Source organism: Canis lupus, chromosome 17 (assembly GCF_011100685.1).
Source record: "Canis lupus familiaris isolate Mischka breed German Shepherd chromosome 17, alternate assembly UU_Cfam_GSD_1.0, whole genome shotgun sequence".
NCBI classification, from domain to species: domain Eukaryota; kingdom Metazoa; phylum Chordata; class Mammalia; order Carnivora; family Canidae; genus Canis; species Canis lupus.
The window spans coordinates 16375322-16388989 of NC_049238.1; the positions used below are offsets into that span (position 1 = coordinate 16375322).

The 13668-nt window shown below is 36.1% G+C and overlaps 2 long non-coding RNA genes across 8 annotated transcripts in view; one reads left to right on the top strand and one right to left on the bottom strand.

The window, feature by feature from the left end:
• Nucleotides 1-13668, top strand: part of LOC106559913 — a 372001-nt gene that overhangs the window by 80990 nt on the left and 277343 nt on the right. For all 7 annotated transcript variants that reach the window (XR_005372178.1, XR_005372180.1, XR_005372174.1 and 4 more), the window contains exon 4: nucleotides 4300-4357. This is a non-coding gene — a long non-coding RNA (uncharacterized LOC106559913). The remainder of the gene's footprint in view (nucleotides 1-4299; nucleotides 4358-13668) is intronic.
• Nucleotides 1-13668, bottom strand: part of LOC111090522 — a 65697-nt gene that overhangs the window by 22935 nt on the left and 29094 nt on the right. The gene's annotated exons all lie outside the window — the stretch shown is intronic.

Sequence of the window (13668 nt, forward strand, 5' to 3'; positions counted from 1 at the left end):
TCAACTTCCTGCAGAGTGAATCCATGAGTGATCTGTCATACATAGGCACACAAACTCCTTGGAGACAGAGACATGAGGTTTTATATCTTACACATAGCCTTTTGGGCACTAAGTGTTCTTAATAAATTCCTCTAATGGCTTTCTCAATGTCTAAAGCTCTTTCCCTCCATAAAACTCAAATGTTTTCACATAAACCCAAACTAATTGGAAAATATTCATTAATTTAATCATCAGACACATATCAGTGGATGATATTACAAAGTGAAATCAGAAACATTATTTGCTCTCAAGGAGTTTTTAATCTAACAAAGAGATTAAAAAATGTAAATAAATATATGTAAAAAAGCATTGTAGGTCTGGGTGGAGTTAGATGTATGGTGAAAGCTAGAAGTAGATACCAGCAGAGGAGGAACAGAATTGGGGGACATTTTAGAGAAGGTGACTGTGGAGCAGAGACCTGACCTACAGACATTTCATCAGGCCCCCTTGCCTCCACTCTCAGCTCTGATGTAGTTGTCCCCAAGATGTGTGGGACAGGACACTTTCCCTTTAAGGAACTGAAAGCCCAGTTGGCCGATGTTCGGACTTAGAATCTGAATATTTGTAATATTCCTCACTCATTAACATGTATGGACCAAGAAGATTCATAGAGAGTGAAATGTGGCTCTTAAAAATGTACTAAACTAAGTGAACATGTGGGAATTTATTTGTAAGATTTTTTTTCCCCTTTAAGTTCCATTATATGACAATTTTGTACCAGCCTTGTGAAGTATATTCTAACCTTCACTAAAAATGACAATCAATTTTCTTGAAATGCTGGCAATTCAGAAATATACCACTTTGAAAGCAACCAGCTCCTGGCCTCTAGCTTTTTTCCAGAAGGCTTTTCTGACAGTCAGAAGATCAGTGTTCTTCCTTCTGTTTCTTTCTCAAATCCTAAAATATGAAGATTTGTAATGCAGCCATTTAGCCCCTAACATGGTATTTTTAAATGTTTGTTGTTTTTTCATTAGTGTTATTCAAAGATAAGATGAGCTCCTGGAGAAGAGTGATCATGTCTGTCCCTTTCATTGCCTTCAAAATGCTTGCCAGGATATGTGATACACAGTTGTCATTCTGGGTCATGAAGGACTGGGTTTGTCTCAGAAGGCCTTCTGCAACCAGTGCAGCCTGCAGCTTTCTGGCTGGTGCTTGCTTTGCAAGGAGAGAAGTGCTATTACCTTACCTTAAAGAAAGATGATTCTTAGGATATTTACCTTGGAGTGCTTTGGTGCCCATGTCATGCAAGGAAGGTATTCCTAGTAGAAAAGTTACAGACTTTGAGGATAAAGAGGGATTGAATTCGGAGCTAAACGATGGTGTTTTCATAAAGAAGTGTACATTTCCAGAATTATTGACCTCCCTTTCACATTGCTCCACTACTTTTTTCCTCTGAGGTGGGTCCTGTCACACACAGTTTGCTAATGTGCTATTGTCAGACTTAACAAAAAATGACCCTATCCTGCTCCCTTAACTTTTAGACCAACAGAAAAGCAAAAGTAGATATCGGTTGAGTTCTTGGAATCTGCATCTTTGAATTGGCACATGGTGCATACAGTACAGCCGCATCCTCCCTACCTATTTGCAAAAAAGGATATTCATTTGCTAGCTGAATACTGCACAGATCACCATTTTCAATATCATTACTAATGAAGCGCACTGTGCTGCTTTGATTGCCATCCGAATGTGAGCAGCTAATTAGATTGATTGTCTATTTGATGCCTGCTGATTAGCTCATGAAAGCCCTCTGAATTCCTGACTTTGTGAGAAAATGCCCCTGACTTTATGATTACTGATTGATGCTCCAATTTCTGATTGCTGTGTGAATAGACACTTAATAGCTCTGTCACCTTGACAAGGGTTTTGGTATTCATCTGATGAGAAAAACAGATCTAGGTGCCCTGTTTATCAAGGTCTACCAAACATTTTAAGTTCTTTAGAGTGTGAAGACCACGAATCAGGGGGCACCTATGGCCTTCTAACAAGGCCTGTGACTAATATCATATGGTTACTGAGAGCAATGAGAGGGGAGAAGACCTGCAGGTGACCCTGAGGCTCTGTTCTTCTCAAAGACTGATTTTAGGATGAGGATTAATCTGTATAGTCCAAGAGTCATCTCTTTGAGTTGATAGCTTCCTTTCAGGAGGGAGCGTGGGGAGCTATAGCCCCTGATGTAGACTTTCTCTCTCCTGTGTGCACTAAAATACCTAGGAAGACACCAACAAAGATAAACTCCCCACAGAAACACAAAGAACTGACAGTGGACTTGTTGATGACATCTAGGAGAATTATCTTACTCTGTAGTGTATAAAACTAGACTATAAAATGAAGCACCTGATTCAACTAAATGCTGATTGCAGAAGTAGGTGAAAAGCCTCTTCAGTCTCACCCAGGCTTTGTGTCTGGATTCAGAATGCTAAATTGTGCTCCAAGCAGAGAAATGGAAAGATACCTTTTTCTCCACTATGGGCTAGCTGTTTCTGAAACAGGTTTAATGTCTCCTTCATTGTCTTTCTGTATCCAAGCAGAGGGTACCACATTCAGGCTCACAGTTACCCTATGATACAAAGGTCTGAAAACCTATTCACTCTTGGTAGTTAAGTTTTTCAAGACAGAAAAGGGTGTATACACACCGATTACCTAAAAGTAGATGTATTGGTCTAGAGAGGAGTCTGAGGATGACATTTAGGGAAAAGTGGAAATGAAAGACAGATGTGACCCCCTTCATGTCTATCTGTAGGGCTGATGCTGGTGATTAGTCACCTTCCCGATGTTTTATAGTCAGAAAATACAAAGCATTGGTGAGGATTTGAACAGTGCAAATGCTCATGCATACAAGCTGGTGTGAAGGCAACTGACAAAGTACTTTAGAAAACAGTCTGACATCTCAAGGATAAGATTGAACAACTCTGCCTCTTGCCACATGCACTCAACCCAAGGCCAGCCATAGCTAGAAGACACCAGTGAGAAGGCACAAGGAGACCAGGGTGAAACTGAAAGTGCAGAGGAAGACGTAAAATGCCATCTTGCATGGATATAATCCCCATTCTGCTGATCACCAATTTTCATATAGTCAAATATATGTTTTAACTATCTTTTCCTTTAGGGCTAATAATGTCTATGTTTTTTTTTCTTTGAGAAAGTCTCACCACTCTGAAATAATATATGTATTTTTGTGATGTCTAAATGGGATGTCTTCAATCAGATGAGGGCCCCCGAGTGTGGGAGACTATGTGTTGGAAGCCAGTGGTGCTGACGATGAAAAAATTCATCTGAGGCAAAATAAGACAGTTTATTGAATATAGTGCAAAGAGGCTGTGGGCAGGACAGCAGAGAAGAAGCTGTCTGCCCCTAGGCAGTGGGTGGGGACTGTTTTTAAAGGGGGAAGAGGAGGTAGGAGATGTATGGAATCTTCCCTTTTTGGGCGACTCTTCCTAGTGGTAAGTAGCCCATTGGTTAGTTAGAGCTTATGGCTATTTTGAGGTGGGTCACCTGCTGGGCCTGTCTGGTCAACCAGGGAGTCTCTGTGGGCCTTTCTACATTCTATCATCAGTCAAGCCTGTTTCCTAAAAGTGGCCTCTACTATTTTTATTACTGGTCTTCTAAATAATTTAAAGTTTCATATTTTACGTTTAAATATTTTAATTTATCAGGGTATGACAAAAAGTAGGGATTTACTTTTTTAATATATGGGAATACAGTTTTCCTTTCTTTTTTTTTTTTTTTGAATACAGTTTTCCTAACAAAATTAATAGAAATATCTATCCTATCCAATTGAAGAGCAATCCCAATTCATATATGCTCTTTTTATAAATGTGTGTATTTTATTTTGGGGGTCTTTGTTGAAAATTTGAGTAGAATTACAGTGCAGCTATAGATCAATTTGGGCAAAATCTTCACACTTTTTATTCATGAATATGTCATTTATCTTTACTTACATAAGTTTTTTTACAGTTTTTAAAATTGTTTTATAAATTTCTATGTAAAGATTTCATAATCTTGTGTTGGATTTATTCCCATGTACCCTGTATTTTGGTTGCTATTTTAAAAGGAGATCTTTGTGAAATTTGCATTTTCTGTTTACTGTTGTCATACAAAAGTGCACAGATTTTTATATATCTATCTTGTGTCCAGAAACATAATTAATAATGGTCTCTTTTATTTATACTAATAGTTTGTCTCTAGATTCTTTTGGGCTTTCTATGTGACAGCCATATGTTCTACAATAATGATATATTTTTCTTTTGTCTATTTCTGTAGTTTCTTTCTGTCTTACTGCAACCAAAGTTGAAGAAGGTGTCGGTTGAAAAGGGCAGTAGTAAGTATTCTTGTTTTTCTCCTGCCTTTTAAAAAGGAATTCTTCACTATTTCATTGTTTAAAGGTTTTAGGGATAGTCAGGATAGGGAGGTTTCTTTCATTCATAGTTCCCTAAACATTGTTTTTATTATGAGGAGTGTGCGTTAAATTTTTCTGAATATAATTTGGCATTTGAGATTATATATGAACTTTCTTCTTCAATGTGATTGTGTAGCAATTACATTAATAATTTTTTAAAATTACTTTTCTGGATGTCCCCTATTTTATCATAGTATAATCTATCTATCTATCTATCTATCTATCTATCTATCTATCTATATCTATATCTATCTATCTATATATATATAAAGATTATTTATTTATTTATTCATGAGAGACACAGAGAGAGAGAGAGAGAGAGAGAGGCAGAGACACAGGCAGAGGGAGAAGCAGGCTCCATGCAGGGAGCCCGATGTGGGACTTGATCCTGGGTCTTTAAGATCACACCCTGGGCCAAAGGCAGCGCTAAATTGCTGAGCCACGGGGGCTGCCCAGTGTATTATATATTTTTTAATCCATTGCTGAACTTGGTATATATTTAGGAATTTGCATCTAATTACATAAATGAAGTCAGCTTGTGGATTTTTCCTTTTTGTGTTGTTGTCTGATTTGATGTCAGGATTTTACTAACCTCATAACAAGTTGGGGAGTTTTTTGTGTGTGTTCTTTGAAAATGTGTAAAAATACAGAAGTATCTTTGTTACTCTTATCTGTTCTTTGACATTTTATGAGAACTTGTCTCTAAACCTATGAAAGCCTCATGGCTTTATTTATTTATTTTTGTTTACTTGAGAATTTTGTTAACATTTAAAGAATCATTCAAACCTAAATCATCTTCTTAGGTAAGATTTTGTAATTTGTACTTTCCTTAGAATGCTTCCATCTAATTTAAATTTTCAATTTCTTTCACACACAGAATTCATAATAGACTACTACCTGTTAAAATCTCTCTTGTTGCATTGTTGCAATTTATATACTAATGTTAGTTATTTGTCTTCTTTCCTTTTGTTTCATGATTATTTTTGCCAAAGGTTTGTCGATTTTGTACATCCAAAGAACTTTAGGTTTCTTTTTTAATTGAAGAATAATTGACTTAGAATATTATATTAGTTTCAGATGTACAACATAGTAATTTGGTATTTAAATACATTACAAAATTGCCACCAAAGCAAGTCTAGTTTTCAGCGTTTCATGAAAATAGTATATAGCTGGATTTTGTCAAGTCTAGTATGATGAATTTTGTCTCTTACATAAACATTGAGTATAGATTTCATACATATGGATTTATATCTACCATACATCTATTTTGAGGTCTCTGTCTTGCTTTTGCTATTTCAATTCTTTGTCTATCTCTGTCTCCTCATGACTTTTTTTAGATTCATTTATTTTCCTCCTGATTTTATTCTTTTTCCTGTATATTTTGTATGGAATATATCATAGTGTTTATTTTGTATTATATGCCTTTTTTTCCCTGTATATTTTGTATTGTATATATTGTATATTTTTTTTCTAAATTTCACAAATTTAGGATTGATAACCTCTTTACATTTTTCAGGTTGTCTCCGTATTAGTTTCCTACTGCTACTATAACAGATCACCATAGACTTAATGGCTTAAAACAAAACAAATTTATTTTATTTTTTAAAGATTTTATTTATTCATGAGAGACAGAGAGAGAGGCAGAGACACAGGCAGAGGGAGAAGCAGGCTCCCTGCAAGAAGCCCGATGCAGGACTTGATCCCAGGACCCTGGGAATAGGCCCTGAGCCAAAGGCAGATGCTCAACCTCTGAGCCACCCAAGCATCCCTCATTAGCAATCTTAATTCCATCTGCTACCTCAATTCCGCCTTTGACATGTAACATATTTACAGGTTCCTGGGATTAGGACATGAATATCTTTAGAAGGCCATTATTCTGCTTGCCACAGTCACCCTAGAAATATTAACATGTGTTTGTGATTTAATACATTTAGTGTTAATCTCTAACTCCCTCCCAAAGGGGATAGGGTATTTAAAATATATAAACATATATCTATACCCTTTTAACATATAGTTATTATTTAAGACTTTAGCTCTATCTTGATTTTTCTACATCCATATTAGAAGTCACCGTTAATGGAAAAAATCATTTAGATATATTTATAACATCATGGTATTCATTGTTCACAATTTATTCTTGCATCTAAAATTTTTCTTCTGGAGTCACATTATTTCTCTCATTTTTTCTTCATTACATCTTCTGTTAGTGAAGGTCTGTTTTCTCCGTTTTTATTTGTCCAGAAAAAATCTTTATTTTACTCTTTATTTAGATAGTATTTCTGGTTATATAAGTCTAGATCAAAGGTTATTTTCTCACAGCAATTCTGGCTTCCAATTTTTGCTATTTAAAAGTTGGGTTAAGAGGGAATAGGAGATACAGCCTTCCAGTTAGGGAATGATAACTCAGGGGAAAAAGGCAGAGCATAAAGAATATGTCAGAAATATTATAACGAGGTTGTATGGTGACAGATGGTAGCTACACTTGTGGTGAGCATAGTATAACTTTTGGAATCACTGTGTTGTATACCTGAAAATAATGTAACATTCTGTGTCATCTATACTCAAATAAAAAAACACCCCTCCCCCCAAAAAAGTTGGATGTCAGTCTAATTATCAGTTCTTTCGAAGTAAACTATGTATTTTTCATTTGTCTGTTTTGTCTATTGAGAGGTACTACAGCTTCATTAAGGTATGTCTGATTTAATTTAATATTGATTTCTTGTTCTTTTTTCTATTTGGGATTTGTTGATTGTCTAAAACTTAAGCATTGTTGCCTTTACTCCAGAAAATTCCTATCTGCTATATCTCTAAATATTACCTACTCACTTTTTAAACTATTCTTCCCTGGTTCTCTGTCTTTATGTATTAGGCCTTCTTACTCTGTTGTCCTCTGCATCTTCATCTTGATTTTATGTGTTTCTTTATTTTTCTCTGCTTTTTCTTTGGATAATTTCTGCAATTCTTTTTCATATGACCTGGAAAATACTTTATGATTCTAATATGTTCAGTCATTTGGGGGTTGATTTTAAACTTTTCTGTTTTTCTGCTCACTTTATTCATATGTGAATTGTTTCTATACTTTTTTTAGTGGTGTCATTGTTAATTCACGTTTCTTGAAAATTTCTGTTTCTCAAAGAAGGTTAGCATTTGTTTTCACTAGATTGGATGCTCAAACAAACCAAGACTGTTTGGCTTGAGGTTTTCCTGCCTATGTAGGTATTATAAATTAAAACTAAAAACCCATGTGATTCAGGACACTGGTATAGGAATTCTCTGATTTTTTTTTCTCTCTCTCTGTTCCATTCATTTACAGTAAGATCTATGCAGCACACTTTGTATGGGAGGGATTTTTTGGTTCTAATTTCACTTACTGAGGGCATTGCACTTTGGTGGTCTCAGGTTTATTACATACAGTGGAATATTTTTGATCCTTAAAAAAGGAATGAAATTCTGCAATATGGATGAGCCTTAAAAACAATATGCTAAGTATAATAAGGCAGTCACAAAAGAACAAATATTGTATATTCCTATGCACATGAACTTTCTAGAATATGCAAATTCATAAAAACAGAAAATTGATTATAGGTTACCAGGAACTGGGGAGTGGGAAGGGATGGTGAGTTACTGTTTCATGGGTATAGAGTTTCTGTTTGTGGTGATGGAAAGATTTGGAAATAGTGATTATGGTTGCATAACAACATGAATATAATTAATGCCACTGAATTAATTGTACACTTAAAATGATTATATGTTAAATGTATTTTAATAACAGTTAAATTAATTTTTTAAAGCTTTTATTTATTTGAGAGCGAGCTGGTAAGCATATGCACAAGTGTGGGGGGTGGAAAGGGAGAAGCAGATTCCCAATTGAGTAGGGAGCCCTATATAGGGCTTGATCCCAGGACCCAAGGATCATGACCCGAGCCAATGGTGCCTTTAAAATAATTTTTTTTTAAAGCTGAATTTAGGCCTCTATATATTAGCAGAAGCTCCCCTCCTCTCTTAACTGCTGTGCTAGGTCACCGATGGCTTTTAACATTCCTGGCATCTAAGTTTTGCCCCTCTTTACCTTTGCCTTAGCTATGTTTTTAAAATAAATTTTTATACATATGTATTTTATCTAGTATTGAGGTGCACAGTTGAAACATTTTTAGATATAGTATTTCTCTGGAGAAATTTAAGAAACAGAAAGCACATAAATGATAGTCGAAAGCAAGGGAAAGAAGTATCTATTTTTGTAGCAGGAGCTCATATCCAAACAGTGTTGGATAAGTTTGCCCAGCCATGTCATTCATTCTTGCCCCACAAGCCAGATCTTTCCAATGCTGGTGCCTAGTCATGAACGTGATAGCTACAAATGAAGCCCACTCATCTCCAGCTGCCTGCTGATTATTCTGGCCATTCAGGGAGAGAATCAAAATCTGCTCTTTTGTTCCTCTCTTTTGCTCAGTAATTATATTTACTTTCACAAAAGACTGAGTGAAGGCTAAGTCAGAGATTTGTATGATGCAAGATGTCTCAGTCTGTTTTCTATCCCTAAATGGAAGATGAGGATTAATTCCTTTATTTTTCGGGGAAATCAGTGTGGATCCATTGGCATGCTGCTAGCAAAAGTTCCTTGATCAAATACATTTTTCACAATGTACAGACTGCCAACTGTTGTTACAGCACTCTGAAAAGCACATTTTCTTGACTTTAGTATCAGTTTGTGTTGACTTTGAATTTAGAGGGGAAAAAAAGCCATTAACCTCCAGAAATTATAGAAAAATAGTGTAGCTGTATGGTATGGCAAAGTAATGGATAAACAATTATATGCAAATGAATGCAGATACTAGAGGTCTCAGAGGGCAGACTCTATAACTTCTCAAATGAATCCCTTGCCATAATCTTGTTAATAGCAGAGCACATGTTGAGTCCTTGCTGGCCTTTTAACACTTTAGTGGGGATGTAGTAGGATTAACAAGTCAGGCTAAAGTATGGCTTTTTCTGTTGGGTTCCTAGAATAGTTAGTTGTGTGAGAACCCAAAGTGTTTTAAGCAGACTGATTACATACATTGATTGATGATTGGATTCAGAATAATTTTCTCTCCTTGGATGAGAAAAAGTGATGTTTATTGACCCTGTTCATCCAGTCAAAATGGTAATGTAAGATAAGCATGTCTGCTTGTAAAAGCAGCAAGCCAGGGGAAAGTCTAAATGTATGCAGGCTCTGAATCTAAGCTGTGTTTGTGCATACAGTTGATTGACATTGACTGTCACCCCTCCTCAACATACATGCACCCACATGCACTTGTCTTATTATAGATGAACAAGACATTGGGATTGCAGAAATTGTTTTTTTTCTCCATATTTCATTGAGAAGATAATCACTGCTATTCTTTATTTGCAGTTAATGTGCCGTATGTGCAAAAGGGAAAAATGATTAAATGAAATCTATTATCAGAAACACTCAGACCTAATATTTGGTAAAGAAAGCTGATTACTCAATGTATCTGTCAAGAGAGTTTTATGTCTCTAGATCACTTAAAATGACTCTCTGATTACTGAATGTATCATTGTACTCTATTTCCTCCATATTTGGCCAACCCTTCCAATATTGGCTCCTTGGCATCCCTCTCTCAGGAGGCAATTTAGTCCCTTGTGATCTCTTTATAAATACTCCCAAAGGTGCACAGAATCTGGAAGGCATATTGCTATCTCCTGCCATGACCTGATTTTTAAAACAAGTTCATCTAGTATGATGGAGGGACAGAAGAGACTTGGAATAAAGCTAAATGGGGGATAGGGTAAGGGTAGGTTCAAGAAATGTGAAAACAAGGGTGGGTCAGAATTTAAAGGAAAACAATGTACTGGAAAATGATTACTTTTCATGCTTGACCCTTCTTCTGGGAAAGGTACCATGTTACTTGTAAGAAATTCTCTTCTTCCAGACCAATCATGCTGGTATGAAGACTACATTTTTAATGACCTCACATATTAGGCCACAGACTCTCTGAATCCACCCACATTGTAATCAGACTTCTTCAGATTTTTAAACCAATTTAGAGAAGAACAAGTGTCATACCTTCTCTCCACGGAAAATTTGAAACATGTAAATTTGGAGGTACTAGTAGGCATGGTTCTAGTTGCATGAAAGGCACCCTTAGGAGACTGACACAGAGGGAGAAAAGAAGGGGAGGTGGAGAGAAATCCTGGGTGGCATTTTAGTACTACAGAGATGTATGACTCAGAGATCGAGTCATCTGCTCATCTCCAAGGCCCAGTATCATCCCCACCTTTCTCAAAGCTTTTCTGTTTGTTGAAACTAATTTGATTTTGTATTTCTAGCACTTTCAGTCCTCAAGTCCTGACCAACAGCACAAAAGGAAAGTTTTCCTAGAAACTGTGTTGCTAAATCAGCTCTCAGGTGTTGTCATATTGCAAGGTTTTAAGACTTACCCTCTTTTTAAATTGCTGGAATTTGTGAAAATTGGGTGGCTTAAGCAGAAATGATTGTTCTTTCCTTCCTATTGCATTTTTTCACACAGATAATTATTTATTAACATCTATCTCTCCTACACATCTGTGAGCTTCTTAAAGGCAGGGGCCAGATTTTATTTTTGACTATCTTCAGATCCTTGAAATAGTTTTAGGCCCAACTTAAGCTTCAAAAAAAATAATTTTTCAGTTGGGTTTAATTGAGCTCCAGTGTCTCCTTAGGATTTTACACTGTTCCTTGAATGAAGTGCCAGGCATTTCTCTCTCTCCCCTTCCTGGGATCTTTTACTTCTCCTTATGCCTACTGCAATTCTTACCTATTGTCCTGATTCCTAGCCTGGGAGCTCTGACTCTCAGGAACTTCCAGGAAGCCAAGACTTCAAGAGGAATAGCTTCTTGACATTCTGATGGACTTTTTTTCAGAAACAAAACTCCATTTTGGAAAGAAACAGTGAAACTCCATGTCATTCATGACTCATTTCATTTACCAGGTTGGACACTTTGGATGGCTTATCTCAGCAGGTTTCTATTCAAAACACATGTTATTTTTCTCGAGTCTCCATAATGAAGCCAACATTTAGATGCAATTCCCTAAAGAACCCACAAATATTAAAAACCCAAGCATATACCTTCTCCACTGCTCATTTATTTTAAAAATATAGTTAACATGAAACATTTCCTAAGTGCCTGCTGTATATCTTCTATATGCTTTCGTATTGCATCCTTATTTCACTGAGAGGGGATTGGTATTCAGAGGCATCAAATATTTTGCCCGTGGTCCAGAAGTAGTACTTAGCAGAGCAGAACTCATAAAGGAGTCTGAACTTTGTCACATTCTAATCCTTAGAATGTCCACAGTCCTTGCCATCCTATTAGGTTCACAATGATGTTACTGGCATAAGCTAACCTACTTCAAAATGTAGCTACCTTCTATTACTCTACATTCTTTCAGAAAGAAATAACATGCCATTTAAATATTGTGGGTCATCTGCAAGACTCTTACTTGCATGGCTTCAGATAATGCTGACTGGATTTGCATATGCTAATTTTTCATTTTCAATATTGGATTTAAATTCCAGCAGTACTTATATTCTTTTAAAAATCTAGCTCTTTGCCTTTGTGCAAGACTGTATCTAATTACCCCATTCTGCATCTGTCAAAATGGGTCACTGGTGGGGTTTCAGAACAGAAACTGCCCCTTCATATTTTTTAAGTATACAAATCATTGGTATTTTTTGAATTTATAAGGTTGTGCAACTGTCACCTTAATCTAGTTACAGAACTGTTCACCACTAAAAATCTCCCTTGAGCTCTTTTGCAGTCATTCACTGCAGAGTATCCCTGACCAAAGCAACCACTGATCTGTTTTCCATCTCTATTAAGTTACCCTTTTTAAAAATTCTACTTTATTTTTCAGTTTTTCTTTAATTTCCAGTTTGTTAACATGCAGTATTAGTTTTAAGTATACAATGCAGTGATTCAACCCTTCCAAACAACACGCTCGTGCTCATCACAATGAGTGTCCTCCTTAGTACCCACCACATTTGTCACCCATCCCCTCAGCTGCCTCTTTTCAAATAACCATCAACTTGTTCTTTATAGATTAGAATCTGTTTCTTGGTTTGCTTCTCTCTTTTTTTTCCTCCATACTCATTTGTTTCATTTCTTAAATTTCACATATGAGGGGATCCCTGGGTGGCTCAGCGGTTTAGCGCCTGCCTTTGGCCCAGGGCGCGATCCTGGAGACCTGGGATCGAATCCCACGTCGGGCTCCCGGTGCATGGAGCCTGCTTCTCCCTCCTTCTGTGTCTCTGCCTCTCTCTCTCTCTCTCTCTCTCTCTGACTGTCATAAATAAATAAAAACTTAAAAAAAAAAATTTCACATATGAGTGAAATCATAGGGTGTTTGTCTTTCTCTGACTGACTTATTTCACTTAGCATAAAACTATCTAGCTCTATTCATGTTATTGCAAATGACAAGATTTCATTTTTTATGGCTGAGTAATATTCTATAATATATATTTTATATATTATATGTATATATATATGTATATATAATCATACATACTTATTTATCCAACAATTGATAGACACTTAGGCTTTTTCCATAGTTTGGCTATTATTGATAATAAACATTGGTGTGTGTGTATTCCTTTGAATTAGTATTTTTGTATTCTTTGGGTAAATACCCTGTGGTGTGAGTATTGGATCCTGGGGTAGTTCTATTTTTAACTTTTTCAGGAAACTCCATAGTGTTTTCCAGAGTGGCTGCACCAGATTGCATTCCCACCAAGAGTTCAATAGGGTTCCCCTTTCTTTATCCTCACCAATGCCTATTGTTTCTTGTGTGTTGATTTTAGCTATTTTGACAGGTGAGGTAATATCTCATTGTGGTTTGGATTTGCATTTCTGTGATGATGACTGGTATTGAACATCTTTTCATGTATCTGTTGGCCATCTGTATGTCTTTTTTGGGAATAATGTCTGTTCATGTCTTCTGCCCATTTTTTAATTGGATTATTTGTTTTTTGAGTGTTGAGTTTTATAAGTTTTTTATATAGTTTGGAAACTAAACCTTTATCAGATATATTATTTGCAAATATCTTGTCCCATTCCATAGGTTGGTTTTGTTGATTGTTTCCTTCACTGTGTAGAAGCCTATTATTTTGATTTAGTCCCAATGGTTTATTTTTGCTTTTGTTTCCCTTGCCTCAGGAGACATAACTAGAAAAATGTTGCTACAGTTGATGTCAAGG